This window comes from Patella vulgata, chromosome 9 (assembly GCF_932274485.2).
Source record: "Patella vulgata chromosome 9, xgPatVulg1.2, whole genome shotgun sequence".
In the NCBI taxonomy this organism is placed as follows: Eukaryota; Metazoa; Mollusca; class Gastropoda; family Patellidae; genus Patella; species Patella vulgata.
The window spans coordinates 989,104-1,013,515 of NC_065887.2; the positions used below are offsets into that span (position 1 = coordinate 989,104).

Genomic DNA, 24,412 nt, shown 5'->3' on the forward strand with positions numbered 1-24,412 from the left:
GTTGTGTCTAAGTTGCTCATATTTTAGTCTATATTTCTATGAGCAGAAGGACTAAAATGACGTCACGGATTGTTTATTGACGGAAAGTTACGATTTCTTACGGAGAATGAAGGAAATTACTAACGTTGAAATTTACCTGTTGCAGGTAATATTGACTTTCGGCTTCCTGTTATACTCATGGAAAGGATATGTTGACATAATTACTTGTATTATTTAAAAAAGATTTGAAGCTTTTCCGGTGACCTTTAAAGTCAAGCTCAATTTAGTATGTTATTACTGTGCATCATTCTTATAAACCGATTGTTTATTTAGTATGTTAATGGTTTAAAGTATGTCGTTTAGTATTGAGTAAGTACGACGTTCAGGCTGATTCTAAAAACTACGGAAAGCTATTCATGTCATCTCAAATTCAAGTTTGTATGAAAAGCAGTTTGTATTGATCTTTGTATAGAACTGTAAGGTTTTATTTTTTATTTCAGCTTTTTACCACACACGACACACCTATGTACAACACTCGTAGAAGTTCCAATAAAGCTCAGAACTTGATTGGTCACTTTGTGTTTTGGTGTCACTGGTTATACTTACTATAAGGCTCCGCGCTGAGACAGAATAGTAAAAAGTCCCATCAACATGGCAGATGCAACAAAAGATACTGTACTCTCAAATAGTACGGTTTCAACCACCAAGATAGGTCGTTTGAGAAATCTTACAGATAAGGGGGTGTCAATTTAAATCGAAATCCGTGATAAACTTTCGGAAGATGTCGACAACTCATGGGATAAAGTAAATGCTGTTATTCTTGAACTGGAAGTGGAACACAAGACTTTAAGTCGATTGTGCCCTATCGAGGAAGCCCTCTCAAACTGTGTGGCAGCTTACCGTGAAGCATCCACCCAATACACAGATTTTCTAAGGAGGAATAGGTCCATCGAAAGTAAAAGAGAAATGGATTCCTATCAGGCACTCATAGAACTTCGCAGAGTGGGAACAGATGCTGCGTTCACTACGATAAACTTGCATAAGCAATTACTGTCTTCAGAGACATCTTCAAAGGAGTCCATCACTTCAAAATCTAGTCGGACTTCATCAAGAAAATCAAGTAAAGGGACATCTTGTGCCTCAAGTACTTTGGCTCGTAAACGTGCAAAAGCTGAAGCCGCTCGAGCAAAAGTGGCCTTTACGGAAAAGGAGGCGGAGCTACGGAAAAATCAAGCTATGCTAGATGAATCTACTGTTCGTAAAAAGGCTGAAATGCAAGAAGACATTGACATGTTGATATATCAGAAAGAAGCTGCGGCAGCAGAAGCTGAACTTCGAGTATATGAGCATGAAAATTGCCGAATATCTGATTTTGACGATAGTCTTCCAAAAGTTGTAGAAGATCCTGTTACGCGAACAGAAAAATTTGTGGCTCAACAAGCTGCATCCCACACTTCAGAGACTATCAAAAACAATACATACTTACATGCTGATATCCCAGAGTTCTATCCATCTGATCAGCATCAGCCACTAACTCCGGTAGTTCACGACCCAACGTCGGATATAACACGTTTTCTTTTACGGAAAGATTTACTTTTTTCTCGCTTGTCGAACTTTAATGATCGCCCAGAAACGTATATTGCTTGGAAATTCAGCTTCCTTAATATTATGGATGAACTGCAAGTCACTGATTCGGAGCAAGTGGATCTACTTGTTAAATGGTTAGGGTCTGTGTCCTCTATGCATGCTGTGAGTATAAGAACAGCAAGTGCAAACAACCCAGCTAAATGTCTTCAACGAAATTGGCAACGATTGGAGGATAGGTATGGAGCACCAGGGATGATCGAAGAATCCTTAAAAAACAAACTCTCTAGTTTCCCCAAACTTACAAACAAAGACACAAAGAAACTCTATGAACTCTCTGATCTTGTGTCGGAAATAGTGTCCATTAAGGATAATGAAAGGATGAAATCCCTCTTTGGCCATTATTATTCATCCACTGGCGTGACTCCAATAATAAATAAGCTACCTTATTATTTGCAGGAAAAATGGACATCCTCAGCCGTTAGCTACATAAAGAATCATACATCTGTTGTTTATCCACCCTTTAGTCATTTTGCAGAAATTCTCCGGGAAAAAAGCAGAATTCGGAACAATCCTAGCTTTTCGTATGAACTGCCTCAGTTCAAGAAGGAACCGAAGTATGTAGAAAAGAGCAATTTTCTCGTGAAGAAAACTGACACAGAAGAGGTTCAAAAGCCGCCGTCTTCATTTAATAATACTTCGAAGTGTCCTTTGCATTAAACGGATCATTCTCTGAATAGATGCAGAGCCTTTAGAAGAAAACCCATGCAAGAAAGATTAAAATTCTTAAAGGATAACAAGATCTGCTTCAGATGCTGCGATAGTATATCGCATGGTCAACGTGAATGTAAGAAAACTATACATTTCCCAAAATGTAATAGTGATGACCACCCACTGGCTCTCCATGCGGACCCTCTTGCGGTGGATCCGCCAACAACTACTTCAGATCATGGCGGGAGAGTTTTAAGAAAGTTAGTTCTTTGTGTACTCGTATCTGTGGACAGTTCCCTGGAAAGTCATGTGCTAAGATACTTCTTTGTAATGTATACGCATCAGATAAACCAGACAAAGTTATTCGTCTATATGTTATGATAGACGATCAAAGTAACAGAACCCTTGTCAGTCGGCGTTTATTCGATCTCCTTGCTGTGAAATGTGAAGAGACTGAATACGTACTCACTTCCTGTTCGGGAAAAGTCAGAACAGCAGGAAGAAAAATCTCTTGAATGTAACCAAATACCTGACAACAGGAATGAGATTTCTACTCCTGATGTCGCTCGGAGTTATTCACATCTACATGATATTGCCCATCACATTCCACCAATAGATGAAAATGCCCACATCATATTACTGATTGGTCGTGATGTCATTCAAGCTCATCACGTCTTGGATCATCGTATTGGACCAGCAAATACTCAGTATGCGCAGAAACTGCCAATAGGATGGGTTATAATAGGTGAAAGTTGCCTAGGGAGTGTTCATGTACCAGAGGTGTTCAACGTAAACAAGACTAACGTTCTGGAGAATGGTCGTACAACCATGTTCGATCCGTGTAATAATCGCATAAAGTTGCAAGAGACATTAGATACTGTATACTGTGACAGAATGCAGTTGTTTAAAACTCCTGAATGGGATTCATTTGGCCAGAACATATTCCTGAAGCAGAAGGATGATGATAAGCCAGGTTTATCCGTTGATGACAGATCCTTTCTGCATATCATGGACGCAAGTTTCCGCCAAGATGTAGATGGTAAATGGTCATGCCCACTTCCATTCAGGGAACCAAGACCTAGGTTACAAAATAACTAAACCCAGGTGTTAAAAAGGGCGAATATGCTTGATAAATCCCTGCATAAAGACCATGTGAAGAGGGGTCATTTCACCGCCTTTATGAACAAGATGTTACAGAATGGGCATGCAGAAGTAGCGCCACCACTTCAGAAGAGTGAGGAGTGCTGGTACCTGCCAATATTTGGCGTTTATCATCCAAGAAAACAGAACCAAGTCCGCATCGTTTTTGATTCTGCAGCAAAATATAATGGCATATGCCTAAATGATGTATTATTATCAGGCCCTGATTTTGCCAACAGTCTATTGGGAATCTTAATGTGGTTTAGGCATGAATCTGTGGTGGTTATAGCGGACATCAGGCAGATGTTCTACTGCTTTAAAGTGGACCAACAACACAGAAACTACTTGCGTTTCCTGTGGCACGAAGAAAACAATATCGACAAACCTTTAACTGAAATCCGAATGTGTGTGCACGTTTTCGGCAACACAGCTTCACCAGCAATTGCTACTTATGGACTTCGGGTTGCAGCAAAACGTAGCACTCTTGGTTCGGATGTCACCAATTTCGTAGAGAACGATTTTTATGTAGATGATGGGATTTCATCATTTCCAACCGTACACCAAGCCACTGATCTGATTAAAAGGACCCAGGAAGTTATAAAAGTAGAAGGTGGCTTAAGGCTTCACAAAATTGTGTCGAATAGAGAGGAAGTAATGACGTCTTTCCACGAGCGGATTTGGCCACGGATTTGAAAGATCTTCCGTTAAATGCTGAAGAGCTACCCATACAACGTAGTCTCGGGGTGGGCTGGAACTTGGAATCAGATATGTTTTTGTATCACATCTCAACTGATGAGCAACCTTTCTCAAGGCGTGGAGTGCTGTCAACAATCAATTCAATCTTCGACCCTTTGGGATTCCTAGCTCCCGTCGTCATTGAAGGAAAGGGGCTCTTACGTGAACTCATCAGCAGCACCCGTGATTGGGACGAACCGTTACCTTCTAATTATTTTGCCGTCTGGGATCAATGGACGACCTCATTGCAGGAACTACGTGGACTACGCATACCTCGCACCTATTTCTCAACCTCATTTGGTCAGATTAAGGATAAATCAATACATATCTTTTCTGATGCCTCCGAAAAGGCGATAGCTGCTGTTGGTTATGTTAGAGCGCCATGTCAGACCTGAAACTTTGAGTTAGGCTTCATCTTTGGTAAAGCAAAGTTAGCACCTTTACATGGAAATACTATACCACGATTAGAGTTATGTGCGGCCGTTGTTGCAGTGGAAGTCGCCGAAACCATCTCAAATAATCTAAACCTCGATATAAATAATTTTTCCTTCTACACAGACAGCAAAGTAGTTCTAGGCTACATTTACAATGAAAAAAGGAGGTTTTTCAATTACGTTGCAAATCGTTTGGCAAGAATTCGACATTCTACACATCCACATCAATGGATATATACTTCCAGGAAGGACAATTCTGCAGATGAAGCGACGCGTTCTATTCAAGCATCTGCGATGCAGACTTCATCTTGGTTAAACGGTCTGCAGTTTTTGTTGAAGAATCACCATGCTGTTATTGAATCATTTGAAATGCTAGAGGCTGAATCTGGTAAAGAAGTCAAATCTGATGTGACAAACTTCAAGACTCGTCTATCCGTCTTGAGTCGACTTGGAACCCAACGTTTCGAAAAGTTTTCCAGTTGGACTAAACTTGTTAAGACTATTGCTCGTCTGAAAAATGTAGCAAGAGCTTTTAAGAAAGATAACATGTCTGATACTTCGCATCAAATTTGGACGTCGTGTACTGTGATTGCTTTTGATGATGCACAGGAATTTGTTATTCGTGAAGTTCAACGAGAAGTGTACGAAGACGAGTTTCAGTTTCTCAGTTCCGGGAAGCAACTTCCTAAGTCAAGCTCACAAACTAAACTCTCACCATACATTGACAAAGATGGATTGATGAGGATAGGAGGTCGTTTGGATTACTCCAACATCCCTGAAGCGGAGAAACATCCAATTCTTGTTCCTGGAAAACACCATATCGCAACATTACTGATCCGTAATTTTCACGAACGTGTTCATCATCAGGGAAGGCATATTACTGAGGGTGTCATACGTTCAGCAGGTTACTGGATTACGGTAGCCAAGTCGCTCATATCTTCAATTATAAGTAAATGGGTTAAGTGTCGGAAGCTTTGAGGAACGCTAGGAAGTCAGAAAATGGCAAGCCTTCCATCAGATCGCCTAGAACCTGGACCGCCGTTTACTAACGTGGGCGTTGACTGTTTTGGTCCATGGGACATTGTCACCGGTCGCATAAGAGGCGGACAGGCCAGCAGTAAGAGATGGGCTGTGATGTTTACTTGTTTAACGTGTAGGGGCGTTCACATAGAAGTAACTGAAGAACTCAGCTCCTCCTCATTTATAATGGCACTGAGACGTTTTTTAGAGATTCGTGGTCCCGTAAAGTTATTCAGGTCTGACCGAGGTACCAATTTTATTGGTGCATTAGACGACATTGGAATCAAAGCTATTAATGCGGAAGATGTTCAAGTAAAGGAATTTCTCAATAGTAATGGAGCTGCCTGGATCTTCAATCCTCCTCACGCCTCGCATATGGGTGGAGTATGGGAACGTGTGTAGAAAAGAGCAATTTTCTCGTGAAGAAAACTGACACAGAAGAGGTTCAAAAGCCGCCGTCTTCATTTAATAATACTTCGAAGTGTCCTTTGCATTAAACGGATCATTCTCTGAATAGATGCAGAGCCTTTAGAAGAAAACCCATGCAAGAAAGATTAAAATTCTTAAAGGATAACAAGATCTGCTTCAGATGCTGCGATAGTATATCGCATGGTCAACGTGAATGTAAGAAAACTATACATTTCCCAAAATGTAATAGTGATGACCACCCACTGGCTCTCCATGCGGACCCTCTTGCGGTGGATCCGCCAACAACTACTTCAGATCATGGCGGGAGAGTTTTAAGAAAGTTAGTTCTTTGTGTACTCGTATCTGTGGACAGTTCCCTGGAAAGTCATGTGCTAAGATACTTCTTTGTAATGTATACGCATCAGATAAACCAGACAAAGTTATTCGTCTATATGTTATGATAGACGATCAAAGTAACAGAACCCTTGTCAGTCGGCGTTTATTCGATCTCCTTGCTGTGAAATGTGAAGAGACTGAATACGTACTCACTTCCTGTTCGGGAAAAGTCAGAACAGCAGGAAGAAAAATCTCTTGAATGTAACCAAATACCTGACAACAGGAATGAGATTTCTACTCCTGATGTCGCTCGGAGTTATTCACATCTACATGATATTGCCCATCACATTCCACCAATAGATGAAAATGCCCACATCATATTACTGATTGGTCGTGATGTCATTCAAGCTCATCACGTCTTGGATCATCGTATTGGACCAGCAAATACTCAGTATGCGCAGAAACTGCCAATAGGATGGGTTATAATAGGTGAAAGTTGCCTAGGGAGTGTTCATGTACCAGAGGTGTTCAACGTAAACAAGACTAACGTTCTGGAGAATGGTCGTACAACCATGTTCGATCCGTGTAATAATCGCATAAAGTTGCAAGAGACATTAGATACTGTATACTGTGACAGAATGCAGTTGTTTAAAACTCCTGAATGGGATTCATTTGGCCAGAACATATTCCTGAAGCAGAAGGATGATGATAAGCCAGGTTTATCCGTTGATGACAGATCCTTTCTGCATATCATGGACGCAAGTTTCCGCCAAGATGTAGATGGTAAATGGTCATGCCCACTTCCATTCAGGGAACCAAGACCTAGGTTACAAAATAACTAAACCCAGGTGTTAAAAAGGGCGAATATGCTTGATAAATCCCTGCATAAAGACCATGTGAAGAGGGGTCATTTCACCGCCTTTATGAACAAGATGTTACAGAATGGGCATGCAGAAGTAGCGCCACCACTTCAGAAGAGTGAGGAGTGCTGGTACCTGCCAATATTTGGCGTTTATCATCCAAGAAAACAGAACCAAGTCCGCATCGTTTTTGATTCTGCAGCAAAATATAATGGCATATGCCTAAATGATGTATTATTATCAGGCCCTGATTTTGCCAACAGTCTATTGGGAATCTTAATGTGGTTTAGGCATGAATCTGTGGTGGTTATAGCGGACATCAGGCAGATGTTCTACTGCTTTAAAGTGGACCAACAACACAGAAACTACTTGCGTTTCCTGTGGCACGAAGAAAACAATATCGACAAACCTTTAACTGAAATCCGAATGTGTGTGCACGTTTTCGGCAACACAGCTTCACCAGCAATTGCTACTTATGGACTTCGGGTTGCAGCAAAACGTAGCACTCTTGGTTCGGATGTCACCAATTTCGTAGAGAACGATTTTTATGTAGATGATGGGATTTCATCATTTCCAACCGTACACCAAGCCACTGATCTGATTAAAAGGACCCAGGAAGTTATAAAAGTAGAAGGTGGCTTAAGGCTTCACAAAATTGTGTCGAATAGAGAGGAAGTAATGACGTCTTTTCCACGAGCGGATTTGGCCACGGATTTGAAAGATCTTCCGTTAAATGCTGAAGAGCTACCCATACAACGTAGTCTCGGGGTGGGCTGGAACTTGGAATCAGATATGTTTTTGTATCACATCTCAACTGATGAGCAACCTTTCTCAAGGCGTGGAGTGCTGTCAACAATCAATTCAATCTTCGACCCTTTGGGATTCCTAGCTCCCGTCGTCATTGAAGGAAAGGGGCTCTTACGTGAACTCATCAGCAGCACCCGTGATTGGGACGAACCGTTACCTTCTAATTATTTTGCCGTCTGGGATCAATGGACGACCTCATTGCAGGAACTACGTGGACTACGCATACCTCGCACCTATTTCTCAACCTCATTTGGTCAGATTAAGGATAAATCAATACATATCTTTTCTGATGCCTCCGAAAAGGCGATAGCTGCTGTTGGTTATGTTAGAGCGCCATGTCAGACCTGAAACTTTGAGTTAGGCTTCATCTTTGGTAAAGCAAAGTTAGCACCTTTACATGGAAATACTATACCACGATTAGAGTTATGTGCGGCCGTTGTTGCAGTGGAAGTCGCCGAAACCATCTCAAATAATCTAAACCTCGATATAAATAATTTTTCCTTCTACACAGACAGCAAAGTAGTTCTAGGCTACATTTACAATGAAAAAAGGAGGTTTTTCAATTACGTTGCAAATCGTTTGGCAAGAATTCGACATTCTACACATCCACATCAATGGATATATACTTCCAGGAAGGACAATCCTGCAGATGAAGCGACGCGTTCTATTCAAGCATCTGCGATGCAGACTTCATCTTGGTTAAACGGTCTGCAGTTTTTGTTGAAGAATCACCATGCTGTTATTGAATCATGTGAAATGCTAGAGGCTGAATCTGGTAAAGAAGTCAAATCTGATGTGACAAACTTCAAGACTCGTCTATCCGTCTTGAGTCGACTTGGAACCCAACGTTTCGAAAAGTTTTCCAGTTGGACTAAACTTGTTAAGACTATTGCTCGTCTGAAAAATGTAGCAAGAGCTTTTAAGAAAGATAACATGTCTGATACTTCGCATCAAATTTGGACGTCGTGTACTGTGATTGCTTTTGATGATGCACAGGAATTTGTTATTCGTGAAGTTCAACGAGAAGTGTACGAAGACGAGTTTCAGTTTCTCAGTTCCGGGAAGCAACTTCCTAAGTCAAGCTCACAAACTAAACTCTCACCATACATTGACAAAGATGGATTGATGAGGATAGGAGGTCGTTTGGATTACTCCAACATCCCTGAAGCGGAGAAACATCCAATTCTTGTTCCTGGAAAACACCATATCGCAACATTACTGATCCGTAATTTTCACGAACGTGTTCATCATCAGGGAAGGCATATTACTGAGGGTGTCATACGTTCAGCAGGTTACTAGATTACGGTAGCCAAGTCGCTCATATCTTCAATTATAAGTAAATGGGTTAAGTGTCGGAAGCTTTGAGGAACGCTAGGAAGTCAGAAAATGGCAAGCCTTCCATCAGATCGCCTAGAACCTGGACCGCCGTTTACTAACGTGGGCGTTGACTGTTTTGGTCCATGGGACATTGTCACCGGTCGCATAAGAGGCGGACAGGCCAGCAGTAAGAGATGGGCTGTGATGTTTACTTGTTTAACGTGTAGGGGCGTTCACATAGAAGTAACTGAAGAACTCAGCTCCTCCTCATTTATAATGGCACTGAGACGTTTTTTAGAGATTCGTGGTCCCGTAAAGTTATTCAGGTCTGACCGAGGTACCAATTTTATTGGTGCATTAGACGACATTGGAATCAAAGCTATTAATGCGGAAGATGTTCAAGTAAAGGAATTTCTCAATAGTAATGGAGCTGCCTGGATCTTCAATCCTCCTCACGCCTCGCATATGGGTGGAGTATGGGAACGTGTGTAGAAAAGAGCAATTTTCTCGTGAAGAAAACTGACACAGAAGAGGTTCAAAAGCCGCCGTCTTCATTTAATAATACTTCGAAGTGTCCTTTGCATTAAACGGATCATTCTCTGAATAGATGCAGAGCCTTTAGAAGAAAACCCATGCAAGAAAGATTAAAATTCTTAAAGGATAACAAGATCTGCTTCAGATGCTGCGATAGTATATCGCATGGTCAACGTGAATGTAAGAAAACTATACATTTCCCAAAATGTAATAGTGATGACCACCCACTGGCTCTCCATGCGGACCCTCTTGCGGTGGATCCGCCAACAACTACTTCAGATCATGGCGGGAGAGTTTTAAGAAAGTTAGTTCTTTGTGTACTCGTATCTGTGGACAGTTCCCTGGAAAGTCATGTGCTAAGATACTTCTTTGTAATGTATACGCATCAGATAAACCAGACAAAGTTATTCGTCTATATGTTATGATAGACGATCAAAGTAACAGAACCCTTGTCAGTCGGCGTTTATTCGATCTCCTTGCTGTGAAATGTGAAGAGACTGAATACGTACTCACTTCCTGTTCGGGAAAAGTCAGAACAGCAGGAAGAAAAATCTCTTGAATGTAACCAAATACCTGACAACAGGAATGAGATTTCTACTCCTGATGTCGCTCGGAGTTATTCACATCTACATGATATTGCCCATCACATTCCACCAATAGATGAAAATGCCCACATCATATTACTGATTGGTCGTGATGTCATTCAAGCTCATCACGTCTTGGATCATCGTATTGGACCAGCAAATACTCAGTATGCGCAGAAACTGCCAATAGGATGGGTTATAATAGGTGAAAGTTGCCTAGGGAGTGTTCATGTACCAGAGGTGTTCAACGTAAACAAGACTAACGTTCTGGAGAATGGTCGTACAACCATGTTCGATCCGTGTAATAATCGCATAAAGTTGCAAGAGACATTAGATACTGTATACTGTGACAGAATGCAGTTGTTTAAAACTCCTGAATGGGATTCATTTGGCCAGAACATATTCCTGAAGCAGAAGGATGATGATAAGCCAGGTTTATCCGTTGATGACAGATCCTTTCTGCATATCATGGACGCAAGTTTCCGCCAAGATGTAGATGGTAAATGGTCATGCCCACTTCCATTCAGGGAACCAAGACCTAGGTTACAAAATAACTAAACCCAGGTGTTAAAAAGGGCGAATATGCTTGATAAATCCCTGCATAAAGACCATGTGAAGAGGGGTCATTTCACCGCCTTTATGAACAAGATGTTACAGAATGGGCATGCAGAAGTAGCGCCACCACTTCAGAAGAGTGAGGAGTGCTGGTACCTGCCAATATTTGGCGTTTATCATCCAAGAAAACAGAACCAAGTCCGCATCGTTTTTGATTCTGCAGCAAAATATAATGGCATATGCCTAAATGATGTATTATTATCAGGCCCTGATTTTGCCAACAGTCTATTGGGAATCTTAATGTGGTTTAGGCATGAATCTGTGGTGGTTATAGCGGACATCAGGCAGATGTTCTACTGCTTTAAAGTGGACCAACAACACAGAAACTACTTGCGTTTCCTGTGGCACGAAGAAAACAATATCGACAAACCTTTAACTGAAATCCGAATGTGTGTGCACGTTTTCGGCAACACAGCTTCACCAGCAATTGCTACTTATGGACTTCGGGTTGCAGCAAAACGTAGCACTCTTGGTTCGGATGTCACCAATTTCGTAGAGAACGATTTTTATGTAGATGATGGGATTTCATCATTTCCAACCGTACACCAAGCCACTGATCTGATTAAAAGGACCCAGGAAGTTATAAAAGTAGAAGGTGGCTTAAGGCTTCACAAAATTGTGTCGAATAGAGAGGAAGTAATGACGTCTTTTCCACGAGCGGATTTGGCCACGGATTTGAAAGATCTTCCGTTAAATGCTGAAGAGCTACCCATACAACGTAGTCTCGGGGTGGGCTGGAACTTGGAATCAGATATGTTTTTGTATCACATCTCAACTGATGAGCAACCTTTCTCAAGGCGTGGAGTGCTGTCAACAATCAATTCAATCTTCGACCCTTTGGGATTCCTAGCTCCCGTCGTCATTGAAGGAAAGGGGCTCTTACGTGAACTCATCAGCAGCACCCGTGATTGGGACGAACCGTTACCTTCTAATTATTTTGCCGTCTGGGATCAATGGACGACCTCATTGCAGGAACTACGTGGACTACGCATACCTCGCACCTATTTCTCAACCTCATTTGGTCAGATTAAGGATAAATCAATACATATCTTTTCTGATGCCTCCGAAAAGGCGATAGCTGCTGTTGGTTATGTTAGAGCGCCATGTCAGACCTGAAACTTTGAGTTAGGCTTCATCTTTGGTAAAGCAAAGTTAGCACCTTTACATGGAAATACTATACCACGATTAGAGTTATGTGCGGCCGTTGTTGCAGTGGAAGTCGCCGAAACCATCTCAAATAATCTAAACCTCGATATAAATAATTTTTCCTTCTACACAGACAGCAAAGTAGTTCTAGGCTACATTTACAATGAAAAAAGGAGGTTTTTCAATTACGTTGCAAATCGTTTGGCAAGAATTCGACATTCTACACATCCACATCAATGGATATATACTTCCAGGAAGGACAATCCTGCAGATGAAGCGACGCGTTCTATTCAAGCATCTGCGATGCAGACTTCATCTTGGTTAAACGGTCTGCAGTTTTTGTTGAAGAATCACCATGCTGTTATTGAATCATGTGAAATGCTAGAGGCTGAATCTGGTAAAGAAGTCAAATCTGATGTGACAAACTTCAAGACTCGTCTATCCGTCTTGAGTCGACTTGGAACCCAACGTTTCGAAAAGTTTTCCAGTTGGACTAAACTTGTTAAGACTATTGCTCGTCTGAAAAATGTAGCAAGAGCTTTTAAGAAAGATAACATGTCTGATACTTCGCATCAAATTTGGACGTCGTGTACTGTGATTGCTTTTGATGATGCACAGGAATTTGTTATTCGTGAAGTTCAACGAGAAGTGTACGAAGACGAGTTTCAGTTTCTCAGTTCCGGGAAGCAACTTCCTAAGTCAAGCTCACAAACTAAACTCTCACCATACATTGACAAAGATGGATTGATGAGGATAGGAGGTCGTTTGGATTACTCCAACATCCCTGAAGCGGAGAAACATCCAATTCTTGTTCCTGGAAAACACCATATCGCAACATTACTGATCCGTAATTTTCACGAACGTGTTCATCATCAGGGAAGGCATATTACTGAGGGTGTCATACGTTCAGCAGGTTACTAGATTACGGTAGCCAAGTCGCTCATATCTTCAATTATAAGTAAATGGGTTAAGTGTCGGAAGCTTTGAGGAACGCTAGGAAGTCAGAAAATGGCAAGCCTTCCATCAGATCGCCTAGAACCTGGACCGCCGTTTACTAACGTGGGCGTTGACTGTTTTGGTCCATGGGACATTGTCACCGGTCGCATAAGAGGCGGACAGGCCAGCAGTAAGAGATGGGCTGTGATGTTTACTTGTTTAACGTGTAGGGGCGTTCACATAGAAGTAACTGAAGAACTCAGCTCCTCCTCATTTATAATGGCACTGAGACGTTTTTTAGAGATTCGTGGTCCCGTAAAGTTATTCAGGTCTGACCGAGGTACCAATTTTATTGGTGCATTAGACGACATTGGAATCAAAGCTATTAATGCGGAAGATGTTCAAGTAAAGGAATTTCTCAATAGTAATGGAGCTGCCTGGATCTTCAATCCTCCTCACGCCTCGCATATGGGTGGAGTATGGGAACGTGTTATTGGTATTACCCGTAGGATCCTAGACTCTATCTTACTAGACGTTCCAGGGGTCAGATTACTCACGAGATGCTGGTTACTTTTCTCGCCGAAGCTTCTGCAATAATTAATTCAAGGCCTTTGGTTCCGTTAACACCAGATCCTGGAGATCCAACTCCACTAACTCCATCGCTGCTATTGACCCAGAAACCTCAGCAAGTTACCGGGATCATGGAAACTGTGGGTGATAAAGACATCTCCAAGAAACAGTGGAAACGTGTGCAGATATTAACAGAAATGTTTTGGAACCGTTGGAGGACCCAATATCTGCAAACTCTTCAAACGCGACGCAAGTGGAGCGAAACACAAATAAATATTTCTTGTGGGGATGTCGTGCTAGTTAAGGATAAACAGGTTGCAAGAAATATGTGGCCTATCGGAGTTGTTGAGAAGACCTACAGAGAAGCAGATGGCCTAGTGCGTAAATGTGATGTTCGTGTTATCCGGGATGGACAACATGTGGTTACATATACTCGTCCTATGATACCTAAAATTTTGATATGTAAGAGTGGTATTATTGCATGTACATATGTATCAATGCATGTGATGACAGATAGTCATCAGACGGGGAGTGTTCTGTGCGTTTATTTGCCTTTATAATTTGGAGTAATCTCTCTTGGACGTAATTTAACGTCTCCGGAAGTTGGTCACGGCGTGGTCGCTAGTACACGGCTTAACATTCAGCTTTGTTTCTAAATGTATCATTTGTTTGTTATCTTCATTGTGTCACAGAGTAAGTAAACAACAAATACTTGTAAATTAATGCTATGTTTATAAGATGGCAGCAATTAGGTTTCTGTTATTATTTAGTTGTGTCTAAGTTACGTTGTAATGTAGGCCTATTGTTATTGTCCATGTACGGGAAATGTAAATGCTTTTACGTGTTGGAATATTTTAAAACCGATTGTGTATTTAGTATGTTAATGGTTTAAAGTATGTCGTTTAGTATTGAGTATTGATTCTAAAAACTACGGAAAGCTATTCATGTCATCTCAAATTCAAGTTTGTATGAAAAGCAGTTTGTATTGATCTTTGTATAGAACTGTAAGGTTTTATTTTTATTTCAGCTTTTTACCACACACGACACACCTATGTACAACACTCGTAGAAGTTCCAATAAAGCTCAGAACTTGATTGGTCACTTTGTGTTTTGGTGTCACTGGTTATACTTACTGTAAGGCTCTGCGCTGAGACAGAATACCTTAGTTAAACATGCATTATGCAAGAGCTAAATCTGCCTAGTGAAGGTCTTTCTTTAGGCCTGAAATGTTATCTAAACTATTAATTAGACATTAATTAACCTATCCAGACCATAATCAACTCTAGATGACATCGCTAGCCTGCGATATTTAGAGGATTGTGAGCCGATTTACTGCATAACTTTTCTTCACGATTAAATGGATAATCGCGACTATACTGTTTATCGTACTGACTTTAGTATCGATGATCAAGTCTAGCCGGAAATTTCAACCGCTTAGTTCTCGGTTCATAGTGGATCAATTTGAATGAAATTTTCGCAAATTGCCTTTACATTATCTAGTTTTTAAGTATTATAGTGAGAACTGCCAACTCGTTATCGAATCTCCCATAATGTATCTTTAACTTAGTAATGGGAGCCCTGGGCTTAATTTACGACTATAGTTTAGATCCCGTCTTTCAACACTGATCAGTTGTCAAGCCCCGAATGTTAGCCCCATGTAGATCTTTCTTCAGGCTTTAAATATTATAAAAATTAATTATTTACAAGCCAACGGCGAGGCTTATCGCTATTTTAGTCTAAGCAGAAAATTCTCATCATCGAATGTACTGAAGTCGTAAATATATACACCTGGACCAAGTGTGAACATTGTTGCTCAATTAGAAGGAGAGTTATTGTGTTTTGTGTTTCAAAGTCTCGACTAATCAAATCGCTTATTTTTATCGCTCTGCTTACCCTGAGCAGACAATGTTCATTATAAAACTTAGTCAAGGTATTGAAACACTGAAAAAAAACTTGTGTTGAAACAACACAAACCGTTGTAGTTTTCAACACAAAAAGGTGTCTCTATTTAACAACACAAACTTGTGTTGAAACAACACAAAACTTGTGTTAAATGTTGAAACAACACAAAACTTGTGTTAAAATGTATTAAACAACACAAACTTGTGTGAAAATCTACACAATACTTGTGTTAAAATTTTTGAAACTTGTGTTGAAATTTCTGAAACTTGTGTTAAAATTTCTGAAACTTGTGTTGAAATTTCTGAAACGTGTGTGGTTTCATACAAACTTGTGTATAACCATCAACAAAAACTTGTGTTGTATTTTTCCCCAATTTATATCCAGTATAGCAACCTTTCTATGCAGGACGCCTCTCTTTGCTCTGTTAGACCTGTAAAGTTTGATAAAACAAGGAAACAAAAAAAATTTTTGTAAGATTATTATTTATTCATAAAATCATAGGACAAAGTAAAATAATACATCAAAACTAAATAAATATTTGAAATGTTCACAGAAAAACAGAGAATTGTAATACTAATTATCTGGTGTTATATATAATGACCCCCCCCCCCCCTCCCCACACACACACCCACACACACACACACCCACCCACACACACACACACACACTTTACCCATCACAAAATATAAAATAGCTATTTAATTTTTTCTTTATCGCACACACTTTACCCATCACTAAATATAAAATAGCTATTTAAATTGTTCTTTACCCCAAAACAAGAACTGAGAATATAAAGATATGTACACAGTATCCGTACCTCGTACCCCAAAATATATAATTCAAATATATCTAAATTTAATAACATCCAAACCAATCACTAATAAGATTAATTATGCACTAAATTGAAACAATTTCAAAAACTGAAAAGTGCTACAAAATCACACTACAAGTGATTTGTGAGGCATCTAGCATACACAGAAAACTAACAAAAGAAAAATGCACTATTTTGCAGGAGTAATAAAATGATGTAGAACCTTTTCCTCATTAAAAAAAACCCAAACAAAATGAATATTTTGTAAATAAAAGAAGCAAAGCATCAAGATTACAGGATTGAAATAAAAAATATCATATGTACAAAAAATTTATATACAATCACAAGTCATAAGCCTCAGTAGTTCAGTGAGTATAAGGCGTTGGCCGAGAAATTTCAACTGGATTTTCCGGCATAGTTCCCACTTGTCAGTAGTGTTGGATATGGCAAGGGATAATTGGGTACACGCCCGGAATCGAAAGAGAGAGAGAGAAATGGGATTTAACGTCCACTCGACACAAACTAGGTCATTTCGTGACTAACTTATGGTTTAATTTTATTTCAATAATTCGCTTGCGCATAGGGGTCTTTTAACAGTGAGAGGAAACCGGAGAAAACCAACAAGATTGGACAGGCGACCCTACTCCTTGTCACGTACAACCGGGGATTCGAAACCACGCCAGTTGACTCAATGACAGGCCGTATGATACAGCACGCACGTGCTAACCATTCGGCCAACCACCACCCCCCACCCCCGGAATCGAAACCACCCCCACTGCGTTCACTTTGAAGAACCCTTGACAATTGAATTATTTGACTCAATGACAGACCTGATCAAATGTGTGCGGGTTAATCATTCGGCCCCCCTGGGTTCCCTTTCAAGAACCCTTGACAGTTGAAATATTTGATATATGAGTAGGGTGTAGGGCAGAATCACTCTAAGAACACAGAAAGTAGGATACTAAGCCGTATTTCATTTCATAAGCAAGGGAAAGTCACCAAATGTAGGTCAAGGTTTTTTGTAATTCTGGGTGTATTTGATCTACATTTGGTTTCTAGTAATGCCTATTAAATACTTTATGATTTCCGACCAAATTCTAAGTGATTTATATGTCACTTTACTTGCTATATTATACATACATTTCTGAAGAGAATTAAAATCTAATTGTGTTTTGGAAGAAAATTTAACATTATTAACAAAGAATAAATATTTAAAAATTGGGTCAAATGCATTCTTTCCCAGAAGTATATAATAAATTGATGCTTGGGTTCTCTTGTTGTTATCATACATCAAATACTCTTTCAATGGTGTTCCAGCCTAAAAAATAAAAAGTAGGCAAAAAGAATACTTTTTATGGTTCACAACGTTTCAATAAACAATTTATTTTGCCACATCGAGACTGAGCCTCTATTTGGTTTCAACTTTGCGTAACGCTTATTGTGTCTTGTCCAGTTACAGACCCAGGCAGATTATTATGCTCAAATCAAATGAGTTAGACGTCAGAAAAAGTCTTGAGATTGAGTCTCATAATAGGTCAACTATTCACCCTGTTCATACATGTATTATCTGCAAATTCAGAATCCCTACTACATCATGGCAGCACCTATTTACTTGGCAATGTCTAATTATTTTTGGACCCATTCTTATTTTATTTCCATTGACAACAAATTGGATATGACCCTTTAAAATCTATTGAAATCTATTTGAAAGTAAAATATTGTCCATCATTATTTTACTGTTATTTACTGTAAAAATACACATAGGGCCTATCACAACTTGAAGGAAATCAATGGATGTGATTGGCAAAAATTAAGCATGCCAAATACTTGAAATAGCAGAGTCCTAGGCATTACCCAAGAAGAATAACTAGATTACCAAGCAAGTGCATAGAACTACTTCCTGATTAAAAATACAAATATATATGTTACTTACATTTTGCCTGATTATCAAGCTCTGTGAGAAAATTTTCCACAATATGAATAGCCATTTCCAACTGTCTTTATCTTTCTGATGTAGTTAACTGAGAAAAAAAAAACATACTATGTATTAGATGACTTAAATTGACTCAACAGTTAAAAGATGAAAGTTTTAATTTACAGTCTATATTTTACACAAATTTCTGGAGAGAATTAAAATATAATTGTGTTTGAGAGGGATATTTAATATTAAAAACAAAAATAAAATATTTAAATAACAGGCCAAATGCAACAGATAACATATTAGCTTTTACAATCACTACATTCTTTTTCAAAATTATAAGATCACGTGGCTAAGTGGGTACGACGCTGGCTCGCTAGCCTGGAGGTCGGGTGTTCGATCCCTGCATTGGCTGAGAAAGTTCATCTAGATTTTCCGGTGTGTTTTCCCCTTGTCAGTGATACAGGACGGAGGACCTGACAAGGACAACTGTCTAGTCGTTCGGATGGGACAAAAAACCGAGATCCCGTGTACACATTGGCGTGCACGTAAAAGATCCCTTGGCAGTTGGAATTCGATATAAGAGTAGGCTGTAGTGCCGCTGCTCGGGCAAAATTTCCCTCATAGCACACTGTATGGCGTATGCCCGTCTTCATTAGCCCAGTTTATGAGCAAAACAGTAGGATGTTAAACCTCATTTCATTTTCAAAATTATAAAATAATTTGAGGGCTTAATATTCAAAAGGTACAGTCCTTCATGTTTATAAAATTGTGCGGGAGCCATAAAAAGCTCCTGATACCTTGAATATATGCAGTTTAAAAATAAACAAAAACTGAAAGTAGTTTATTAATCTCAATATTTAGGTGAGCGATTTAGCTAATTTGCAGGAGCCTTTAATGACTCCTTCGAAGGAAAGCTGACGTGCGTCGAGACGAGCAGGAGCGAAACCTCCCCTTAAACGTGAAGGACTGAAGGTATATGGTTGAGTTGGCAATAAATATACTTTCTACGGTTCAGAATGTTTAAATAAACAACTTATTTTTCCACACGTTGAGTTTCAACTTTGCATAATACTTATTGTGCCTTTTCAAGTTACAGACCTAGGTAGATTATTATGCCTCAATGGGTCAGAAGCCAGAACAAAAGTCTTGAAAAAAAGACAATAATGAAAAAATAATCATTTGATTTACCAATTATCTCCACTAAGGCAATTGTGAATACAGTATTGAAAACAGTATTACAATATGATATTAATTATATTTTACAAACTCATGCATCGAACGCTTTATAATAATGGTTATGAAAGGGTGTAACATTGCATCCATCTTATAGTTTTGAAGTAATATATCAAAACTGTAAGAAAATCAACCAAACAAGCCTGCTGAGTTTCATGTTGATCGTATTTGAAATGGCATTACCAAGTGTGTATATATAGAGAAAAATGGGGTTCAACGTCCACTCGACACAAACTAGGTCATTTCGGGACTAAAATATGGTTTAATTATATTTCATTAATTTGCTTGCATGTAGGGGTCTTTAGCAGTGGGAGGAAACCGGAGGTCCCGGAGAAAACCAACAAGATTGGACAGGCGACCCTACTCCTTGTCACGTACAACCGGGGATTCGAAACCACACCAGTTGACTCAATGACAGGCCGTATGATACAGCACGCACGTGCTATCCATTCGGCCATCCAACCCCCTACCAAGTGTATAGAACCAGTTCCTCATTTAAAAAGCAAATATGCATGGTACTTACATAGCCTTTGTCTGATAAGCAAGCTCTGTGAGAAAACGCTTCCACAATATCAAAAGCCCTTTCCAACTGTCTTGATCTTCCGAGGTGGGTAACTGAAAAAAAAAATATGCAATGTATTACTAGACAGTTTTGATTAAGTCAAAAAATGTTAATTTAATTACATTTGTTTTGTTTCATGTGTTGGTTTGCTTTGCCACAGATGAGACCAGGGGCGGATCCAGAAGGGGGGTTTGGGGGGTCGACCCCCCCCCCCCCCCCCCGCTCAGCTACATACATTTTTTTGTAAATCAACACTTTTTATGAGAAAAGTTTCTCGGACGTGTGCTTTATCCTTTAACGTCAGATGTGGGACAGGATGGGCACCCAAAGCACGAGATAATGATATAGACATTATGTGATATCACAATTAATGTCATTGTATTAATTCATAATAAAAATTGACGTCAAACGAAGTTTTGAATTGCTCTGTTTAAAAAGCTCAATGTGTATGTATAAACGCCAAAATGACGATAGAGACCATGCGGGAGGGGGGGATACAGTTTGAATTCGGTATGAGAGTAGGCCATAGTGTCGCGGCTCAGACAAACATTTTCTCTTAGCACACTGCATTAGACCAGTCGGAGCTGAACAGTAGGACGTTGTCTTTAAACCCCATTTCATTTCAGGTAATCTAGTATTTTTCTAGTAAGATTGAAGTCTCTCTACTTTCTTTATATGTAAATATCATATTTGAAATAAGCCATACTTTTATTCGATATGGGGTGGGGCTGGGGGGAATGGTCTAGTAGTTAATGCATGCACATTAAATCACAGGGTCTGTCATTGTGTTAAGTGGCATGGTTTCGATTTCAAGGAGTAGAGTCGCCTGTCCAATCTCTTGAGTTTTTTCGCTGAGTCATTCGGTTTCCTCCGTTTGCTAAATTTAAGCATACCTTCTCTAATCTCTGGGTCCTTTGGTTTCCTCCTTTTGCTAAATACCCATACCCGCAAGCGAATTATCCATATTAAATTTAACCTTACCTGTCCTTTTTTTCCGAAACGACCTAGCGTCTGTAGGCTAAAGTAGATAAGGACCCATCCTACAACACCACTACATGTAGGTTCATGCAGAATTAATATTACACGTACAACATACCAATTTTTAATACATGTAGAATGAGACAGCGTGCAGGGAAAGGGTGGAAACGGTTGTAGGCTAATCGTCGTCGTAGTTGATTACCGGTATGCATATAGGCACAGCTTGGACAACTTGATTCTTCAAATACAAGTACATGTAAGGCCTTGTTTATGACATTTCTCTCTCTCTCTCTCTCTCTCTCTCTCTCTCTCTGTTGCATGTAAGTGCCATATAAATACTTTATTTGGGATTATATGTTCACATACACTAATCATTGTACGACATTGGTAAAAAAAAATTATAGAAAATATAAAAATTAAATGAAATTTTTACCAGTTTTTCTTCAATTCAATGCCAATGGAGTCCTTGTAAATTCTCAATAATTGCTGGAAGGTGGAGTCACATATCATCACTGACTGGAAAAAATTATGAAACTATAGAGAAACTTCCACAGACTGATTCTAGTTCCATTATTTAACAACTGTGACTGAATCGGGCAAATAGGGGCCTAATATTACACACGCACAGGTTGAACGGAGGATGTGGGGAAAATATCTGCTTATTTGATTTAAATGTTGTTTTTTAAACATAAATTAGATTACAATTCAGCTAACACAAAAGTGTAAAAAGATTTTTTCTAGTCTGTGTCCGCGTTTATGTCTACTCTTGGCAAAATCTTTATTATATCTTTATAATATAAAAAATCATGAAACAAGAATCAAAATGGCCGCCAATCGGGTCTCCCAACTTCCAACCTCCCAAGATATAATTTCAAAACAGATTTTTACCTGCTGGTTCAAGTCGAGCCGTTTCTGGTTTAATCATAGTGTGATTCTGTAATATAAGTATTTGAACAACATCGTAGCGCCGAACAACTAATGTTAATTAAGCACGATTTCAGAAAAATTGAACAGATTTGATAATAACATGCCGAAATTTTTTTCCTGACCCCGCCATCATAAACATGAAATTTCGGTTTAAATTGTTGGAGTTTTTTTTAAGGAAACGAAATACTAATATTATACACAGAAACAATATCGATGCTAAATTACATACATGGTATTATTTTTTTTTATATAAATATTCACAAACCTGCGGTCTTGTATTCTTTGTGACCATTAGCTTACATTTGTCAAACATATCACTGCTCTAAAATCATTTCAGCACGCTGTTAAATGGCAAATTAATTGTGTGAAATCACTTCATTTAATGTCCGCTTCCACCGAGATGATATCGCCGACAAAATGTAGCCTATAGTACGTTGATTTTATCAACCAATCACATTAAATAGTAGTTTTACATATTTTCTTGTCAACGCATTTGGAGTCAGTTGTTAAAATCACACCGGGCATGAGTGCTCAACAGGCCTTTGATCTACCAGTTTATTGGGCCCATAAAAAATCAACAACTTTATTTTAACTACAGACATCTGAACACCAATTAGCATTCAAGTCTGTCTGGCTATATTGTCTGAGTAAAAAATACTTTTCTTATGTGGGCCCCCGGATTAAGACTTTGTATGGAGTTCAAATTTAAAAAAAAAATATTTGTTGACGGTACACATTAATTATAATGAAGAAAACACAAGATTTGTGTTAATGCATTAAAAAGAACACAAGTTTGTGTTAATACAATGCAAAACAACACAAGTTTTGTGTAGAATAATTTTCACACAAGTACTTGTGTTGAGATCCAACACAATTTATTTTTTCAGTGTAGAATGAAACTATATACCAAGTTTCACGACTCTCACTTAATTACAACCAAAGTTATCGTGTTCCAAAGTCTCAACCAATCAAATTGTTTACCCTTAGTGGAAAATGTGCATGATTGAACACTGTCAAGGAATTCACTAATAAACACCTACGCCAAATTTAAACATTCCACCTTAATTAGGAGGAGAGTTATTGTGTTCCTATCAGATTGAAGTTTCTATTTAGTCTAAGCAGAAAATGTTCAAGGTATTTATAAAATGAAACTATACACAAAGTTTCACCACTATCACTTAACTAGAATCAAGGTTTTAATATAATGGAACTATACACCAAGTTTCATCACTGTTACTTAATTAGAAGCAAAGTTATCGTGTCCAAAAAGCATAAACCAATAAAATTGCTTATCTCTGCTTGTTCTAAGGACCGTCTTCATTAGCACAGTTTAGGAACAGAACAGTAGGACGTTAAACCCCATTTCATTTCATTATTCTAAGCAGAAATGCTCATCTTCTAGTTGAATTAGGAGAAGTATTGTGGCCCAAAAGGTGTGACGGACAGACTCTATTTTCGTTGAAAGGCGGGCAATAATTAGACATCAGTTACCTTACCAAGACCATAATCAACTCTTGATACCATCAGATGCCGGGGTTTTTCAACAGATTTAAATACGATTTGCGGTTGATAATTTACCGTTAAAATAGATGATCGAGACTTTATTATCGTAACAACGGTAACAATGACTATCCAGGCTACACTGTTCTTCTAACGCCAATAACTCGACCGTGGTAACCTGAAATGACCGACATTTTGCCTACTATGATAATATTTCTGTCAGTTTCATTGCAATCAGGTTCTGAAGTGACCGAGATTTAGCCAGCAATGAGATATTATAAATTTTAGAAAAAGATGTCTTACCAATGTGTAGGTTACTTGTGCAAGATCCAATGTCGGTGTGAGTGCATGTCTATATAATTCTAGTCAGAACATGTTACGTGGATATACATATCAAGAATAAATAATCTATACTGCATATAATACGCATACATTTCGATTAGGCTAGCGACCAAAAGATGTCCGATACTAAAGGGTACATAGCGTGACGTCAATATAGTTTTTTGAAAGTTGTCAAATTTTGATTACATTGGTGATATAACAATTTATGTACAAGTATATTTTAAATAGAAGATAAAATTGATATATGACAAACAATTATTAAATGATGAAAATATTGTATGTGTTATTCATGATTTTATTGAACTAACCAACCATTTTTGTTCCCTGCCCATATTTCGATATAGTTTATTCTAATTTTTACAATTTTATTTTGAGTCCTTTGTATATTGGATCCTCACCCCACAGTTTACAATAGCAGTTAAACATTTTGAACTAATGCATTTAAAGTGAGTAGTCGATTATCCACCATTTCCTGGTTATTATTGTCTCTGTAATATTGTTATATACAAGTTAACAATCT

General features: G+C 38.9%; 1 long non-coding RNA gene across 1 annotated transcript; it reads right to left on the minus strand.

Moving 5' to 3' along the window:
* Window positions 1–17,651: 17,651 nt before the first annotated feature.
* Window positions 17,652–20,207, minus strand: LOC130014237 (uncharacterized). Its single transcript, XR_008789193.1, has 3 exons — window positions 20,107–20,207; window positions 18,363–18,450; window positions 17,652–17,747 (listed from the first exon to the last, which is right to left on the minus strand). It is a non-coding gene; the product is annotated as an uncharacterized LOC130014237 (long non-coding RNA).
* Window positions 20,208–24,412: the final 4,205 nt, after the last annotated feature.